The sequence below is a fragment of the Eurosta solidaginis genome, chromosome 1 (genome assembly GCF_040869045.1).
Source record: "Eurosta solidaginis isolate ZX-2024a chromosome 1, ASM4086904v1, whole genome shotgun sequence".
NCBI classification, from domain to species: domain Eukaryota; kingdom Metazoa; phylum Arthropoda; class Insecta; order Diptera; family Tephritidae; genus Eurosta; species Eurosta solidaginis.
Window position 1 is genome coordinate 107,733,439 of NC_090319.1, and position 8,035 is coordinate 107,741,473.

Sequence of the window (8,035 nt, forward strand, 5' to 3'; positions counted from 1 at the left end):
CCGGTATCAGACAATATTTTGAAGTGTAGGAAAAGATACCACAGGAGAATTCAGGAGCGTAGACTGCAGCAAGCCACCATGTTAACGCTTACAGAGGATGAAAGGCCTCTCGTAAAGGCTAAAATTAAAGATAGTTTTCTTGTAGGGCTATGGATTAGAATTCCTAGAGGATAACGGCTTCGAATATCAGCCCTTACATGCGTTCGTATATACCGCGGGCGGCAACAAGCAAAAAATTTTAGGCTCAGTATCTCTACCGGTCACCTTTAAAAATATCACAAAGGTTATTCGTTTTTACCTTATCCCTTCACTTCTCCAAGAAGCCTACTTCGGAGTAGATTTTTGGAGAGCCTTTGCGTTAGCTCCCGAAATATTCCCAAGCGTAGAGTGCATAGAAATTAGACTTGAAAAGGAAGAGGAACTTAACCTCCATGAATTGTCACCAGACCGGAAATTAGAATTGCAAAAGCTCATCGAGACGTTTCCTTCGTACGAGAAATTAGGCCTAGGGCAAACTAAATTAGTGGAGCATCACATCGACACCGGTGATGCCGTTCCCATAAAAAGCAAACATTTCCCTCTTTCGCCACCGAGGCGAGCCGAAGCTTTTAGCGAACTAGACAGGTTACTCGAGTTAGGAGTTATAGAAGAATCAAACTCCCCGTGGTTTAGTCCTGTAGTACTGGTCCGGAAACCAGGTAAAGTTAGGCTGTGCATAGATTCGAGGAAGGTCAACGCGGTGACTAAGAAGGACTCATACCCCCTTCCTCATATCAACGGCTTATTGAGCAGAGTAAAGGATACGCATTTTATTAGTGTCATTGATCTGAAGGACGCGTTCTTCCAGATCAAATTGACAGAGTCCTCCAAGGAAAAAACAGCATCAGTTCCGGGGAGGCCTCTGTACCACTTCAAAGTAATGCCATTAGGTCTGTGCAATGGACCGCAGACTATGAGTAGGCTGATGGACAAGGCAATCCCTTCGCGTTTGCGAGAGAACGTCTTTGTCTATCTGGACGACCTGATGGTATGCAGCACTAATTTTGAAGACCACCTGAAATTGCTAGGGGAAGTGGCCCAATGGTTGAGAGACGCAGGTTTGACAATAAACGTGAAGAAGAGTAAATTTTGTCAGAAGGAAATACGCTACTTAGGGTACTTGACAGGCAGCGGGTGTCTGAAAGTGGATCCGGGAAAAATAGAAGCAATGCAAAACTTCCCGATCCCTAAATCCCCTCGGCAAGTGCGTAGCTTTGTGGGCATGGCGAATTGGTACAGGGCGTTTATTACCAATTTTGCGGACTTGGCAGGTCCCTTGATCGACTGTCTCCGTAATTCAGCAGGCCCGTTCAAGCTTACCTCTGAAGCTATAGAGGCCTTCGAAAAGCTAAAAGTAGCTTTGAGTTCCGCCCGGTCTTGGCCCAACCATACTTTTCAAAGGAATTCGTAATACAATGCGACGCTTCCAAAATAGGTGTTGGCGGAGTGTTGTTCCAGGTCGATGACGAGGGCGCTGAGCATCCGATCGCGTTTGTATCGAAAAAACTGAATAATGGTCAACGCAATTACACGGTAACCGAGCTGGAATGTCTCGCCGCCATAATCAGCGTGAAACGCTTCCGACCCTATGTGGAGAGATTACCGTTTCGTATTATCACGGACCACTCCAGTCTCAAGTGGTTAATGACACAAAAGGACTTGAGCGGGAGGTTGGCGAGGTGGTCGCTCTTACTGCAAAGACACGACTTTAAAATGGAACATCGTAAGGGCACCCTGAATGTAGTACCAGATGCGCTGTCGCGGTTTGATGCCGATGAGCTGTCTTTCACTACCACACCCGGGGAAATAGATTTAGTCTCTCCCGAATTTAGCAGCAACGAATATTTAGACTTGATTCGGACCGTCACCGAAAACGAGGAATCGCTTCCGGTTATACGAGTGGTGGACGGGGTACTTTTCAAACGAGTTAAATTTCGTAAGGGGGTGGAAGGGGAAGAAGACTCGCTGTGGCGATTATGGTTGCCGAAAGGGTTGACTGAGGAAGCAGTGAGATTAGCACATGACGCTGACCGGAGTTACCATGGCGGGTGGCAGAAAACCTTAGAACGTGTTAGGCAGAAGTACTTCTGGCCGCAGCAGGCTAAGGACGTCAGGGACTACGTCCAGCGTTGTGACACCTGCAAAGCTGTAAAACCCACTAATCAGCAGTCGAGACCGCCTATAGAGAATACCTTTGCATTCGAGAGGCCATTTCAGCGATTATATTGCGATTTTCTAGGGCCGTATCCGAGATCTAAGCGGCGCAATCAATTTCTTTTTATATTACTAGACCATTTTTCAAAATACGTTTGGCTAAAGCCCATGCAGAGAGCCACCACTGTTAACGTTATAAATTACTTCGCTTCAGAAATTTTTCCGGCTGTAGGGGTCCCTGAATTTATTCATAGTGACAATGGCAAGCAGTTTATCTCGAAGGAAATGAACCAATTTTTTGCAAATTACGGGGTGACGCACGTGAGGACGGGGTTATATTCTCCCCAAGCAAACGCATCCGAGCGCGTTAATAGAGAAATTGTTTCGAATATTAGGATTTTCCTGAAAGATAAACCTGACCATACCGATTGGGATAAGCATATACCCGAGATTTTATCAGTTTTGAGAAGTGATTTTCATACGGCGATTCAGTGTTCTCCATACTTTGCATTATATGGCCAAAATATGGTCCAACATGCCTCAACGTACAACATTTTAGAGAAACTCGGCAGCCTTCGGGAAGACCAGGTTACAGTAGTAAGCAGAGCTGACAAGTTGACTAATGTTCGTGAGCAGATCCGTAGAAATTTAGATCAGGCCAAGGATAGGGGAGTAACCACCTATAACAAGCGCTCTAGGCAAGTCAACTATAAGGAAGGTCAGGAAGTTTTTCGGAAAAACTTTGCCTTAAGTAACTTCAAACAGGGCATTAACGCCAAATTCCTACCAAAATACCTGAAGTGTCGCGTGCTTCGAAAAATAGGCAATGCACTGTATGATCTCGAAGACCTAAACGGGAAATTGATAGGTCGCTTTCACGCTTCGGATATTCGTCCGCAATGAACCAGAAAGAACGTTTCTTGGCCAAATTACAATTTGATTTTTTTTATCTACCTATCGGACTTCTTTTTTTGTCTGGGCGTTTTGGCGGTCGGGGACATCTCGCCCAGTATTCTCCCCGAGCACTGACCTCAGGATGTTCACGCGCGTACTCACCTAGGACCGTGAACACCCTGGCAGTCCACGCTTAAGTCGGACTAGCCTTTCGGAGTTTGGACGAGTTCTCCAGATCAAAATGTCTACACCTTTTTTTTTGTTTTGCCTTCCTGTGGAAGCGATACCCACTAGAAATCATCTTTCGGAGTTTTGACGAGTTCTCCATAACAAATGTCTAACTGCCGCAAAGCCTCTTTAAACTAGGAAACAGAATTAATTCCCTACCGGACTTAACTTTTTTTTGATAGACCTATGCTGCCCGGCTTGCTTCGTAGTAAGACTCTGAGACTCTTATCTCAGGGGTGAGTCGTGCCCCACGTTGATTGACGTCGGAGGTCCCTAGCAGTGGCTCCCCACAGCGGATCCGGTTCCTGTTCGCTTCCTCGTCAGGTCTTCAAAGCGAAGCACGTTTGTTACGGTCCACGGTTATGGTCTACGGTTACGGTCCACTTGGGAGCGTGTTCACGCGAACACACCTAGTGACTGGTGATGGGGCGAAAGTTGCGATAGAAAAGTATCGAAAACAAGAAAAAAAGATCGAAAAATCGGCATCTAAAAGAAAAAGAAAAAAGAAGCGAAGGAAAAAAGACACGTTTTGCGCGGAAACGAAAAATTTTTTTGGTCTCTTCCTTATTTGGTTAGCTGGCGGATGGACGCAAGAAAAATAGGCTCCAGCCTTGAAGTTTAGTTGCTGGTAAAAGAAGAAGCAAGAACTGGTTTTTTTATTGTGCGCAGTTAATCGGGAAATTTTTTATAAACCAAAAGGTTTATAGTAGAATTAAACATTACGAGATTGGTGATTTGGTTCAGCCTAAATTTTGGCGGCCTTTCGATCCTGCAAAGGATAGCATAACAGTTGTGCGCACAACTTCAACCGGAAAGGCGTCAAGCTCAGAAACTGCTGTATTATCATTATTGTGTACATCAACTGCCCATCCCCAGCTATATTCAACGCATCGTAAAACGTCATCGCCGTGCTGTGCACATAATTAAGTAAGTATTGGTGAAGAACCAAAAGACAGCCACGAGGAAGCACGGCCGGTTCCTTAGACCCACGACGAAAGGACAATCAGCAAAGCCTAGAAACTAGGAAAGAAGCGGTAGAGCAAAGTACCGTAACGGTTCATTCCGGCAAACCTCGTTCCCATTCGTCTATTCTGGGATAGTAATAAACCACAAGACAATTTCCAAGTGAGCAGTAAGTCGGCCTTGGACAGTCACTCCTAGTGAGGAAAGCAATGGTGATTCAAAATCGGAGAGCCCTAAACTAATTGTGAAGAGTAGGCCTAGTACTCCGAAAGTACACCCTTCTCCCTGCGTCCACGAAGCACACCGTTTCCTTTGGAAAAGCGTTCAACATCACCTCCGCCTCCAGGGCCAGCAGTACGCTGAAGTGTAATACAACGAACGGCAGAATTAGTCCCCAAGCATCCAAATAGTAAAGGTCAACACGACGTGTATTGCCACCAGGTGCGCTCGACCACCTCGAACCAGAGCGCGACAACCACCAACGGTACCAGAACAGCGCGCCCAAGCCAACGACCGCAACAACAATACCAACTACAACAACTGTACGATCGTGCACCTAGGTCTGCTGCAGAGCCGGCCACCGCAACCAGAACCACATAAAGGGGTGGGACCGTTCCAAAGCCCCCCCCCCCCCCCCCCCATGAGGAGAGCTTAAATACACTTGTAGATGTATATACATAAGCGTAGGCACACAAAGAAAATAAAACAATAAAAATATACACATATATATACCACAACATGAAGACATATGGTTAGTTACTTGTATTAATTATTGTTATATGCATATATAGGCATATACCCACTTAGAGTTGCGCATTGAGTGCAACCACCTATAAATATATACTTGGGTGCTAATAGCGAATATGGGTATATGTATATATAAGCATATGCCTACTTAGAGTTGCACATATGTATGCAACCCCCTTTTAAATACCTGCTTAGGTGCTGATATCGCCTATAGTAAATTACATGTAAGCAGAGGCATACATAAAATTACGCATAGGCATACGTTAGTATAGAAATACATACATATATATTTATAGCAAACATGGTTACATACAAGCAAATACCTACCGGGAGATGATAACCGGAAGGATTAGTATTCGTTTTCATTGCCACTTTGTAACCATGGCTGCATATGATTCATTTATCGTTCCATTTAATCTTATGAATTTATGATAAAATCTTTGAAGTAGTAGATTACATTAGGTCATAGTATAATACATCATGCATAGTGCTTTATATTAATACATTTTGTCAACTCCATTTTGGTGAATGTAATTCAAAAAAAAAAAAAGAGAAAATGTTTACACCTTTGAATTTAGCAAGACTAAATTATATACATGTCATTAGTATCGTTAGTATTACAAGTGCATAAGCACATAGTCCTTTTTTTGGTTTCGGTATAAACATTACGTAATGACCACTATTACAAATTACTTATTTACGTACACGCCTAAATGCAGGAAGTAGAATTTGGTTATATATTAAGTGGTTTTCCTTTTCCTTTATTATTCCTATAAATCCCTTGGTATAAGTAAATCTAATTATATAATTATTTCGCCGTCTTCTACTACCTTCGATATATACCCCCAACCCATTTACATAACACCATTTCTAATATACACAAATTAACATATTCGTTATGATACGCGTACGGGTTAAGAGGTTATTGATTAAACTGAATTTACCAGAAATAAAACTAAAATAAATTGAACTTAAACGCGAATAAATTAACCTAAAATAAAACCAAATAAATTAAGATATAAAAACAGATTTGGGTAAAAGAACTGATATCGAAAATCCGAACAAACCGCAAACGGGTAAAGGGTTACGAAATCCCAAGTACACACTACTTACCATTCCGCCTTTTCCATTCCCACGTCTTTTTCTATCTATTCTTAAAGACTCCTAGTTTAAATAATCAAAAAAAAAAATTTATTATTTAATTCTTGCGAAAATATATATGATAATTTTAAACCATTGTAAAAAATTAAACAATCGTTAATGTAATCACCACAAAAATTTAACTGCTCTGGAATTACCCCCTTTATTTTTGTAAGATGAATAATCAATAAAGTGTACTAATAATGGGAGTGCTGACTTCCTCTTTGACTTAGAAGGCATGTAGGCATACAGGTAAGGGGCCACCGAAATTTTAGGTGCGTCGGTGGCCATGGTTTTTGAGGGTGGGACATAGCACCGGGCGTCGCAACACCACCCACCTGTTTAACGGTCTGCCCGTGACATCCGGTTCGACCTGATGTTGTTTTAATTTGAATTTATAAGCGTTTTGAGTCGGTCTCTGCGCTTCTGTCAGAGTTTTTGATTTTGACAGCTTTCAGTTTTGATAGGCATGATAGGAACTTTTTTCTGTTTATGGCGCAGGAACAGTAAGGTTGGCAAGGACCCGCCCCAGCCGAAAATTACTAGCCACTGTGCACCACCACATCATGCCGACCGCCTTCCTTACTGCTTCCATCGTAAATGCGATTCCATAACAATTTTTATATTATGGGCCTGCCAAGGCTTCAGATCGATGCAACACAACCAAAGCGTCTATGTAAATCCGCCTTAATTTCTGTCGCTGTGAAAGTCTGCCGCAAATAAAACGATGCTGTGAGTGGAAGCAAACCAAAGAAGCGGCCAAAAATATGAATGAATGAAAGTTTAACTACTAGATACATTTTTATGCAATAACATTGTTGTTTTTCGTTTCAAAATGATGTTACCAAACTCTTTTATTAAACAAATATAATGAACTTGGGTACAGAAATTCAGAAATCCTAGAAAATATTTTACCGATATACTTTGTTCTTGAGTTTAAAAAGTTTTTCACAATAATTTGAAAAACTCTACGTTTTCTATGCTTTTCACACTTAGAGAAGTAACCTTGTATAATAAATTAAATTTTTAATGAAAGTCAATAACTCTGAACAATTTTCGCCATGAAACAAATTAAAATGCTGTGGAACAGGAGCAACACTTTTGTGACTACATAAACCCTGTTTCAATCTTTTACGTCCCTGCACAGAACCCTAATTGACCGTTTTCAACCAAAACAACAATGGCAATCCAGATTTTCCCGTTATGCTCACTTAAGCCAGTGCCTGTCAGAAAGAAGTCAACAAACTTGTATTTGTACACTATGATAGCTATATGCCACCATGATTCAATCACAAGAGGTTTGCTCGACAGACACATTTTTTGACAATTGCAACCATTTTGCTCCCAAATCGAATTGACATCTGTTAACTGTGTTGTTTCTTTGCGAATTTTCGAAAAATATTAGTAGTAGAAATAGGAAGCAATCAGTTTACAAATACCCGATAAGTACTTAACTGCATAATTCCCTAGAACATTTATTTTAATTTTATGATTAATTTATTATCTATGCCATGATCTATTAGTGTGGCTGAACATAGGTTTTGTGAAAAGTACAAACACCAAGGAATCGTACACTTTCTTAAACCTATGAACATACGAAACTTAAACCAATTAAAAATTCATTGTTCAGCTTGGTACGCAGATCACAAGTAATTGCTTAAGAAAAATGTTGCCTTTTTTCTTGCGTGAAAAATAGTAGTATGGAAGTAATTTTGACGTTTAAAAATCTACGGTGAATAGTGAAACAAGCAAGAAGAAGAGCACATAAACAAAAGAAATATAAAGAACATTGTTTACTATATAGTTTGGCAGCTTAAGTAGAGGTTATGTTGCGAATAGAGTGGAAGGCAGTGGACTAGGCAGTCGAATG